Source organism: Sorex araneus, chromosome 2 (assembly GCF_027595985.1).
Source record: "Sorex araneus isolate mSorAra2 chromosome 2, mSorAra2.pri, whole genome shotgun sequence".
NCBI classification, from domain to species: Eukaryota; Metazoa; Chordata; class Mammalia; order Eulipotyphla; family Soricidae; genus Sorex; species Sorex araneus.
In genome coordinates this window covers 57111419-57121704 of record NC_073303.1, presented here as the reverse complement: position 1 = coordinate 57121704, position 10286 = coordinate 57111419, and the positions used below count along the sequence as shown (strand labels likewise).

At 52.7% G+C, this 10286-nt stretch overlaps 1 pseudogene; it reads left to right on the top strand.

Annotated features, from left to right (window-relative positions):
• Nucleotides 1-1538: 1538 nt before the first annotated feature.
• LOC129401678 (NEDD8 ultimate buster 1-like) lies at nucleotides 1539-4070 on the top strand (annotated as a pseudogene).
• Nucleotides 4071-10286: the final 6216 nt, after the last annotated feature.

The following is a 10286-nucleotide window of genomic DNA, read 5'->3' as shown; positions in this document are numbered from 1 at the left end:
TTCAATCCTCGACACTGTCTGGTCCCCCAGGGCTGCTGGGAGTGTCTCTTGTTCACAGAGCCAGGACTAGCACCCTGAACACCACTGGGTATGTCGCCTAAGTTCCTCCCCGAACCCTTTCATCCTGCCATATCTGTGACCTCTGTAAGTAGAATGAACATGTCAGCAGGTTGTCTCGGGGAAAGCCTCCCCGTGCCCTTCCCACCTAGTGTCACTATCGTCATACACTGGACTAGAAGTCCAGCTGGTTTCCTTGTCAGCCTCCTCTCAGGGCTGGGCAGAGGTCTTCTCATGCCTTCCGGTTCCTGCCATGGAAGCCCACCTGAGCAATGTCCTGAAACCACCCCCTTTTGTGTCACATCCCTGTTCTGTGTAGTCCAGCACCCGCATCGCTTCTGTACCACATTACTTTCTCAGCCTGGAAATCAAGACACACACACACACACACACACATACACACATATACACACACATTTCTATGGTTTGAGGACCCCACTCAAGAGTGCTCAGGGCATACTCCTGGCTTCTGACTCAGGGATCACGCCTGGTGGGGCTCAAGGGACCGTGTAGGGTGCCAGGGATGGAACCTGAGTTGACCCGATGCAAGGCGAGGACTTCCCAGCTGGATTATCCCTCTGGTCTCCAAGTCAGTTTCCAGCTTACTCACACTCCGCTTCCAGGAGAGACAAGAGACTAAACCCTTACGTGGCGTCCTCCTAAGAACCCTGAGATGAGTGTGATTATCTTTGCTCTTCAGGTGAAGAAATGGGAGTTTGCGGGGTCCGAGTCTTTTTTAAACTGCAGCTCACAATAACTGGATGTGGATTGGCCACAAAATCTCAAAAAAGTTTGTCTTAAAATACATTTCTTGGAGACCCTGGGGACCGCGCCGCTGGGGACCCCCGACCCTGGCGCGCCGGCCCGGCCCCCCACGGAGGGGCGCGGAGGCGGTGCTGCGGGGCGTGGACACAAAGGCCTGGGCCGTGCGTGGCAGCCCCAAGACCCGCTGCCCCTCGGTTTGGAGCCTGTGACCCGCGAGGGTCTCCGGGCCGTGGGCCCCCAAGGTGGGTGTGACGCGCTCGGTGGCCCGCTCCGGGGTTCGGTCCAGGATCCGCGCCCGGAGCCGGTGCCGGGGGGCGCGTGCCGGGCCGGGGGTCCCCGCGCTGACCCCGGCGCGCTTCCCTGCGCCGAGACGCAGCTGTCGGGGTGCGCGGGGTGCCCGGCCCCCTGCGCCCGCGCCCGCGTCCCTCCGGTCCCCGCAAACGGCCTCCTGGAACTCTGCGCCCAGCAGGGCCGCGTGGAACGCGCCGGGGACGAGGCCGCTGGACGCTCGTGGGCGGAGGGGGGACAGAGGGAGCGCGGCCGCTGTGGTGTTTGCCCTGGAGAGGTTTGGCCTCACCCCGCGGTGTGTGGGGGCCCCTCCGTGTTGGGGGCGTTCCGGTGGGGGCCGTCCCCGCTTGGAGCTCGGGACTCCTACGTGCAGAGAGCGCGCCGCAGCCCTCTGCGCCCGAGTCGCCTCCCACCTCGCCGCGGGCCCCATGCCGCCGCCTGGCACCTGTTTGCCGTGTCGCGGTCTCATGACTCCCTTTGGAGTGTCCAGCCGGAGAGAGCCGCTGGGTGCTGGGCGGTGGGACACAGGACAGACAAACAGCAGAACCCGGAGCTGCCGGAGACCCTGCCTGATTTGTGACCTTGGCAGCGCTGTTTCCCAGGCCCGGGGCCTGGGTCTCCCCTGCTGGTACAGCTCGCCCGAGCTGCCCAGGGCTGGACCCTTTGTAGTTTAAGAGCTTGGCCTCCAGAGAGCATCTATGAGGATGGCGCAAAAAGAAATATCTCCAAGCAAAACTGACCCAGTTTTTAAGGGAAGACAGAAATCAACTTTGGAAACCACCATCGCTGTCACTGCCATCCCGTTACTCATCAATTTGCTCGAGCGGGCACCAGTAACATCTCTCAAAGTGAGACTTGTTGTTACTGTTTTTGGCATATCCCATACGCCACGGGGAGCTTGCCAGGCTCTGCCGTGTGGGCGCAATACTCTCAGTAGCTCGCAGGGCTCTCCGAGAGGGGTGGAGGAATCGAACACGGGTCGGCTTCGTGAAAGACGACCGACCTACCGCTGTGCTACCGCTCCAGCCCAGAAACCACCATATACAGATGAAAATAAAGAAGCTGGTTTGGTATTGAAGGACCTTGCGAGGAAGTATGCTGACAGACTCAAATGCTGTGAGAGCAAAGTGGAAAAGATAACAGAAGAAATACGCTGTAAAGCAATTGAGTGTGGCGCAGGAAATAAAAACTATAAAATGACGGGAATTGCTACCATTGAGGCATTCTTACCTTCCAGGCTAAGGGAAGATAGGAAGAACTTGTTGGAGACGCAATTGTGTGTCACCGGCAGGGAACTGAGGTCTAAGATTGCTGAGAACTTTGGATTTCAAGAAAATCATATCAAAATTGCCATAAATAAGAAACAGCTGCAGGGGCTAGAGCGATAGCACAGCGGGTAGGGCATTTGCCTTGCACGCGGTTGACCCGGGTTCAATCCCCGGCATCCCATACGGTCCCCCAAGCACTGCCAGGAGTAATTCCTGAGTGCAAAGCCAGGAGTAACCCTTGAGCATCGCTGGGTGTGACCCAAAAAGAAAAAAAAAAAGAAAAAGAAACAGCTGCAGTTAAAGGAGATGCTGGAGGGGCAGGGCACGGTGCGCACCGTGAAGGCCGTGGTGCTGGGCTGGTGTGCTCCGGGAGGTCGTGCGGAGACACCTGTAGCTGGGCGACCAAAGCAGAGCGAGGCCGTGCTCAAGGAGAAGCGGGTTCGGAGGACCAAGTGGGTCCGGAGATCCTGGGCGAGAGAGCCGAGACGGTGGTGCGCCCCAAGACCACGCCGTCCTTGGACATCGCCAGCCAGCCAGACGGGCAGGTCCATCAGGACCCCGCCGTGGGCGAGGAAAGCCCTGTGTCGGCTAGGGGGCTCCAGGAGACGGGCAGAGCGTTCCTGAAAAGAGAAAAGTGCGGGCTAGCCCTGCCGTGTCTGCTGGACGCTGACCGATACTTCTGCGCGTGTTGCAGAGAACTCCTGGACACGGTGGGTCACTACGCGGTGCTCCAGCCGGACACCGTGTGGTGCTACTTCCGCCTGCAACAACCGGAATGCCTTGATGATGCAGAAAGAAAACTAAGTTTGGCCCAGACATGCGTTAAAAATTGTTATGGAGAAAATCACCAGCGGCTCATCCACATGGAAGGAAATTGTGGGACAGAGAAGGTTCTGTGTTTACGACTTTACGTGCTTCAAGGTATCCGAAATTATCCCAGTGCAAACGGATAAGAGGCCTCTGACTGTCTCCACGAGGCACGGCAGCTGTTTAAGGAGCTGCACCTTGACCCCACGAAGGCGCACGACCTGCTGCAGTTGGGCTTCACAGCCCAGGAAGCCCGGCTGGGCCTGAGGCCATGTGAGGGCCACAGCACCACCGCAGAGAGGAGCTGGCACAGATCAGGAGGGAGGAGAAGGAGAAGAAGAGGCGCCGCCTGGAGAGCATCAACTCCCCAAAGGGCGTGGGCTGCTCGCTGCACCAGGCCAGCGGGAACCTGGACGCGCCCTCAAGATGCTTCTCAGCAACCCACAGATGTGGTGGCTCAGTGATTCTGACTCTGACAGCAGCCCCCGAGAAAGCGCCTCCCAGGAGAGCATCACCAGCTCGTGTCCATGGGCTCCGAGGCAGGGGCCGCCGAGGCCACCCTGTGAGCCTTCCAGGGCACCGTGCAGCTGGTGGCCCAGAGGCTGGCGCACAGCGTCGGGAGCCTGCCCCGGGCCTGCAGCTGGTGCCCGAGGAAGCCACCTCCACGCCTTCACGTCCCCGTCGGATTCCGCAGGGACCTCCAGCGCCTCCACAGATGAAGACATGGAGATGGAGGCCGTCCACGAGATCCTGGAAGATATTCCAGAACACGAGGAGGACTCCTGCGACTCGACTCTGGAAGACAAGGAGATCATCCTTGCAGAGTCCTTGTCCTGTGTAGAAAACACAAAGTCAGCCACCAAGAAAAATGAAATTCTGGACTGAAATAAGTACTAAGCTGCTGCTCATACACCCTTTGCTTAAGGTTGATGCCGGCCCGCCTTTCTCCCTTTGGGGGCCGCTCCAGGCGGGTAGGGCTGGGGCCACGCTCTGTGGCAGCCAAGCTGGACGGAGCTGAGCTGAGGGGGTCTGCAGACCTGCCGCTGTCCTACCCCAGGAGTGGGTGGGGCTGGATCAGTGGGGGGGAGGGTACCGGGAGCAGGGGACGGGACGAGGCAGGCACCATATCCCCTTCCCTCTCCTGCTGCCACAGCCTGTCTCCCAGCCCGCCCCGCCCGCCCTGAGCCAGCCCACCCGTTCAGGCCATTGAAAGGGCCGCAGGAACAGGCTAGCGAGGCCTTCTGGGGGACCTTGAGCGTCATCACGGCACCCTGCTTACTCCAAACATGCCCTGGGACGCAAAACTTTTGTGTTTAAGATTTTTTTTTTCTTTTTGGGTCATACCCGGCCATGCACAGGGGTCACTCCTGGCTCGCGCACTCAGGAATTACTCCTGCCGGTGCTCGGGGGACCATATGGGATGCTGGGAATCGAACCCGGGTCAGCCGGCGTGCAAGGCAAATGCCCTACCCGCTGTGCTATCACTCCAGCCCCCATGTTTAAGATTCTTTACAAAAATAAAAACTTTTATTTAATGGGGAAAAAATACATTTCTTTATGATTTGTCATCAGTACATGTTTGATTGGATACCTATTTTTATACCCATCTCCATGGCTTAATTAACCATTTCAAGGGCAAAAAGGGGTTCATGAGTAAAAATGTTTAAGAAACCCTCATCTTAATGGCTTGCCCTGCATGCCCCAAAGTATTCCATTTCCTTTCCTGGGGGTGTGGGTATCATCCTGGGCTTGGTGTCTTCAAATAAGGAGAATTTATTTTGCAACAGCTCCAGAGGCTGTCACTGTCACTGTCACTGTCATCCCATTGCTCAACGATTTGCTGGAGCGGGCACCAGTAATGTCTCCATGGTGAGACTTGCTGTTACTGTTTTTGGCATATCAAACATGCCACAGGTAGCTTGCCAGGCTCTGCCGTGAGGGCGGCATACTCTCAGTAGCTTGCCAGGCTCTCCAAGAGGGGCAGAGGAATTGAACCCAGGTTGGCCATGTATTCAAAATGAGCAATGGAAAATAAATTATCTAGCGTCTGCTCCTAGCAGATAGGCTCGAAGAGTGGTGGGGAAATCTGAGCAAAACATAATGCCCAAAAGTAGAGAGAGAGAGTATGGGAGAAATTGTCTGCCATAGAGGCAGGCAGGGTGAGGACTGGGATGGGGGGGAATACTGGGGACATTGGTGGTGGAAAATGTGTACTGGTGTACGGATGGGTGTTCACCATTATACAGCTGAATCTCAAACATGAAAGTTTCTTCGGGAAAACTTCTTTGGGAAAGTCCACTTCGCAGATTTTTGTTTTATTTTGCAGCAGCTCCAGAGGCTAAACATGTAAAATCATGATGCATCCTCAGAAGATGTCAAGGGGAATTCTTCCTTATTGCCCATCACTTGGGGGTCCCAGCACACCCCTGCCTTTATCGTCATCACTGTTACGTGCACTTCTTCCTGTGTGCCTTTCAGATCTCCTTTTTTGGTTTTGTTTTGGGGCCATAGCAGGGCTTACTCCTGACTCCTGGCAGGTCTGGGGGACCATCCAGGGTGCCAGGAAGGGAAGTCCAGTGCCCCTCGTGCAGGGCAAGCGCTCTGCCCGCTGGACTATCATTGCAGCCCAGATCTCCTTTTTCTTAAGGTGTCACTCCCTGAATTTAGGGCCCACCCTAAACCCAGGATGATTTTATCTCAATATTTTTAACTATCGGATATCGAATATGCCACGAGTAGCTTGCCAGGCTCTGCCGTATTCGATATTTGATATGTCAAAAAAGAGTAACAAGTCTCACAATGGAGATGTTACTGGTGCCTGCTCAAGCAAATCGATGAGCAACAGGATGACAGTGATACAGGCAGTGATTTTTAACTATATCTCCAAAGACGTCATTTCCAAATGAGGTCACATTTTGAGGTAGACATGCATTTGAGGGGAAGAGAATTCATCACAGTTTCCAGCTGTAGAAATTTGAAACTACTTCTGTCCAACCCCAAGTTTTATACATCTGATTTTTTTTTTCACTTTATCACCTCCCCAAAAGCTACTGAGCACATTGGGCTTCGATCATTTTCCTGGACAGATTGTTTATCTTCCTGTCCCTCGGCCCGTGCACTTGCGATTTTCCTTACACAGGCTAATGGAGCAGATGGGCCAGTAGCTAGAGACAGGCCCCGTGGCAATGAGTCTTGAGCAGTGATAAAACCCATTACACTAAGGTTGCTAGAAGACCCACCTTGTGGACACAGGAACTAAGGCCTGATAGGACCTTCACCTGGTGCCAGCACAGACCCAGAGAGGCTGGGTACCCTCTCAGAGAAGACCCGGCAGGAACCAAGGAGTATCAAAGACCATCAACTACTCCCAACTGGACCCGTTGGCAATCGCCCTCTCAACAGACTTGCACGTAGGTAGACAGCCACACGGGGCAGCTGGGGAGAAACCCTCGAACAGCCAACTTGAACAAAGGCAGCACACACATGTGCTGCCGCAGCCCGTGTGCTGCCATGGCCCTGTGTTGCCACCAAGCACATGTGGTGCCTGAGCACACGTGTCACCTGCATCTCTCCTCTCGAGATGGGGACTTTCACACCTTCCTGTCTGATCTGGGATGTGAACTGGGGCTCCCTCTGCACTCTGGAGAAGCCTATGTTCTCTCTTAAGAGCCTCTCTCTCTCTCTCCCTCTCTCTCTCTCCCCTTCTGTCTCTCTCTGTCTCTGTCAGTCTGTCTCTCCCTCTTTCTCCTTCTCTCTCTTTGTCTCTGTATCTCTCTGTCTCTGTCTCTCTGTCTCTCTCTCCCCCCCCCCGCAACTCCTTTCCCTCAATGCACTGTAGCACTGTCCCGTTGTTCATCGATTTGCTCAAGCGGGCACCAGTAATGTCTCCATTGTGAGACTTGTTGCTACTGTTTTTGGCATATCGAATACACCACAGGTGGCTCTCCAGGCTCTGTCGTGCGGGTGGGATACTCTCGGTAGCTTGCCAGGTGCTCCCAGAGGGACAGAGGAATCGAACACAGGTCGGCTGCGTGCAAGGCAAATGCCCTACCTGCTGTGCTATCACTCCACTCCAAACATCTAGATAAAATCTGTGGTACTTCACTGCTTGTCTCCTCCTGAAATTCTTTTCTGTGTGGGAAAGGCAGGGTCCCAAAGGCCTGGGTAAGGTCTAGGACTAACTTTCCTTTCCTGCAAGGAGCAGAGGTCGCAGCCTTGATTTCCCCAGACGTTTCCTGGGCTTCTTGAGGCTGCCACTTCTCTCCTTCCCATTCCCACAAGCCACCAGGGACCACCCCCGCCCAGCATCACTAGCTTCTCCCTTTTCCTCTCCTTCAGCCAAACCTGCCTGTCGAAGCCTTGAGTCGTCGTGAAGATCAGCTATCACTTTCTCCAAGTGACACACAGATAAGCTATGAATTCTTTGTTTTTTCTTTTTTGGGTCACACCCAGCAATGCACAGAGGTTACTCCTGGCTCTGCACTCAGGAATTACTCCTGGTGGTGCGAGGGGGACCATGTGGGATGCTGGGAATCAAACCCAGGTCGGCCGCATGTAAGGCAAATGCCCTCCCTGCTGTGCTATTGCTTCAGCTCCAAAGCTATGAATTCTTTCTCCCAAGTTCAGTGGTCTTACTTTTCGTGTCTTTACGGTCCTCCGTATCTTCTAGATTACGTTCTAGGTAGGGTTTTGTGCAGTGTCGACAGTCACTAGCATACTCACTGCCCACGAATATCACCCTGATCAGTTAACTGTATCTGACACATGCTTCTGAAAGGCCAAACCGCCTACTTCCCCACAGCGCCTTGGTCAGGCAGGAACTACACAAACTTAGCTGATGAATTCATAGCCATCTACCTCTTCCCCTGTTTGGAATAGTTTGTGTGTATTAATAAGCAAACAATGTGGGACGTTTAAATACTAACCTTACTTTCACTTCCCCAGATAGAATTTTTAAATAGCCCTATTTATTTTTCCACAGGAAACTCAATTTATTTTAATAATAAATTCTCCTTTATTTGAATATTATCTAGCGACGGCGAATCCTGGCCCTGCCAGACACAATCCTTCACAAATTTTTTCAATTTATTCCTATATTCAGTGCCGCCTTTTTTTAACTCTTCAAGGCAAATGGTTCTAGGACTCAGAGGAGACAAGGACAGCGTCTTAGTCACCCTGTGTCCTGACAATGTCGAGGACCCCAGCAATGTATGAAGATGGCATGCGTCTTGGTTGCTGCTCTGGGGTCAAGGTTATCCAGCGTCTATGGGTGATAATATGCTTCTGCAGATTTCACATAAACCTCGCTGCAGCCCCAAGAAGTAGAGATTATTGTCTGCTGGCTGGGAAAACAGAAGCAGCAGGGATAAGGACATTTTTCTGAGCCATGTGTCTGACTAACTCCAGAGCGGCTACTGACCAACAGGAGAACAAAACAGAACATAAACGAAACAACTCTCAGACTGGGAGGCCGTCCACATTGTCCAAAGCTAGCTCCTGGGCAGCGAGTTCATTGTGACAATCCAGAATATTCCCTTAAGCTTAGGAAACTGATGTTCATTTGCCTAGGAAAGTCCAAAATACCTAAAACACTTGCTGAAGAAAAATGTAGAATCTGTAAGCCCAGGGAATAGTATATGTGAAGCACGTGTAAAGTGTGTGTGTGTGTGTGTGTGTGTGTGTGTGTGTGTGAAATGTGTGTCCGCTATAAGTGTATGTTGAACGTTCGATGTGTGGAAAGGAATGTGGAATATATATGTATGCAGTGTTTGCTGTATGTGTACATGTAGTGTTTGTGCAGTGTGTGTAGAGGGCGGTGGGAGTTGTGGTATATGGGTGTGTGCGTGGTGTCTGGTGGGATACAGAAATTTTTTTAAGCCATGTTTATTTAAAATTGTTTTGGATACTGAAATATACAAATGACTTTGCGTCACATCTGGGCCCCAGTCCTGGCAAAGACACTTCACTTCTGACCAAACTTGAACAAGGTCCTCATTGCCCTGAACTTGGTGGCTGCAAAATATCCTTTCACTCTCCCACACAGGGCCACTGGGGTTGGGAGGAGCAACCCAGCTGGAGAAGAGGCATTTGGAAAGCTCTCATTCACGAGACATTGCATAAAACAGAGGAGTGGGATTAAAAAAAAATAAAAAGTAAAGAAGGGCTGGAGCCATAGTACAACGGGTGGGTGTTTGTCTTGCTTGCAGCTGACTCAGTCCTCATCCCACAGGGTCACCCAAGCACTGCCAGGAGTAAGTCCTGAGTGCAGAGCCAGGAGTGACCCCTAAGCATCACTGAGGGATGCCCCCATCCCCAAAAAGAGGAAAGAAATTATGGTTCCCCTTCTAATTTCTTTATAATAATAAAGAAAACTGGGCCTGTTCAGGTGTGTCAGATTCAAAGAAGTTAATCTCACAAAAAGCATCTCCCCAGGAGCCCCAAGGGAAGTGAAACCTTTTGTAAGAAGAAAAGCCTTTTTAAAGCAAAGAAGCAATTACCATTAATTTACATGGAAAATTTTTAGCATTCCCAAACCTCAAAAATAACCCACCCAATCATCCCAAATACCACATAAAACCTAAAATAGCACAACATACAGTAAAAGCCCCCTCCCTGCCCCCGCCCCCCCCCACACACATGGCCTGTAGAAAGTAGTTCCTGGGGAAGGGCCTGGTGGGGTCCACTCCTGCCTCTCAGGGCTGCAGCCTCTTGATAGTCACTGAAAAGACAAACGTGAATGCCAGTGTCCATTTCTTCTTCATGTCCTCACAGGGGAACTTAGTGGAAACACATTCAAAGGTTGGGCTTTCACAGAAAAAAAAAAAAGATTTATTTTTCATTTTCATATTAAAAGTGGGATATCCTTATTTTCAAGCTCACTGTGCGGTGAAGAGTGATAGCTTAACAGTTGAACCTACTCCAGACACACCGATGTCAAATATGCACAGCCAGCCGCACCCCAGGCCAGGGCAGCCGGGATCTTGACTCTGATTGCTTCCCTGGACTGTTTCCTTGAGCGTTTCAGAGACTTGAGGTACACAGAGATGGGGACCTTCACTCTCAAGGAGGGAGGGGAAAGGGGACAAGCAAGCAAACAGACAA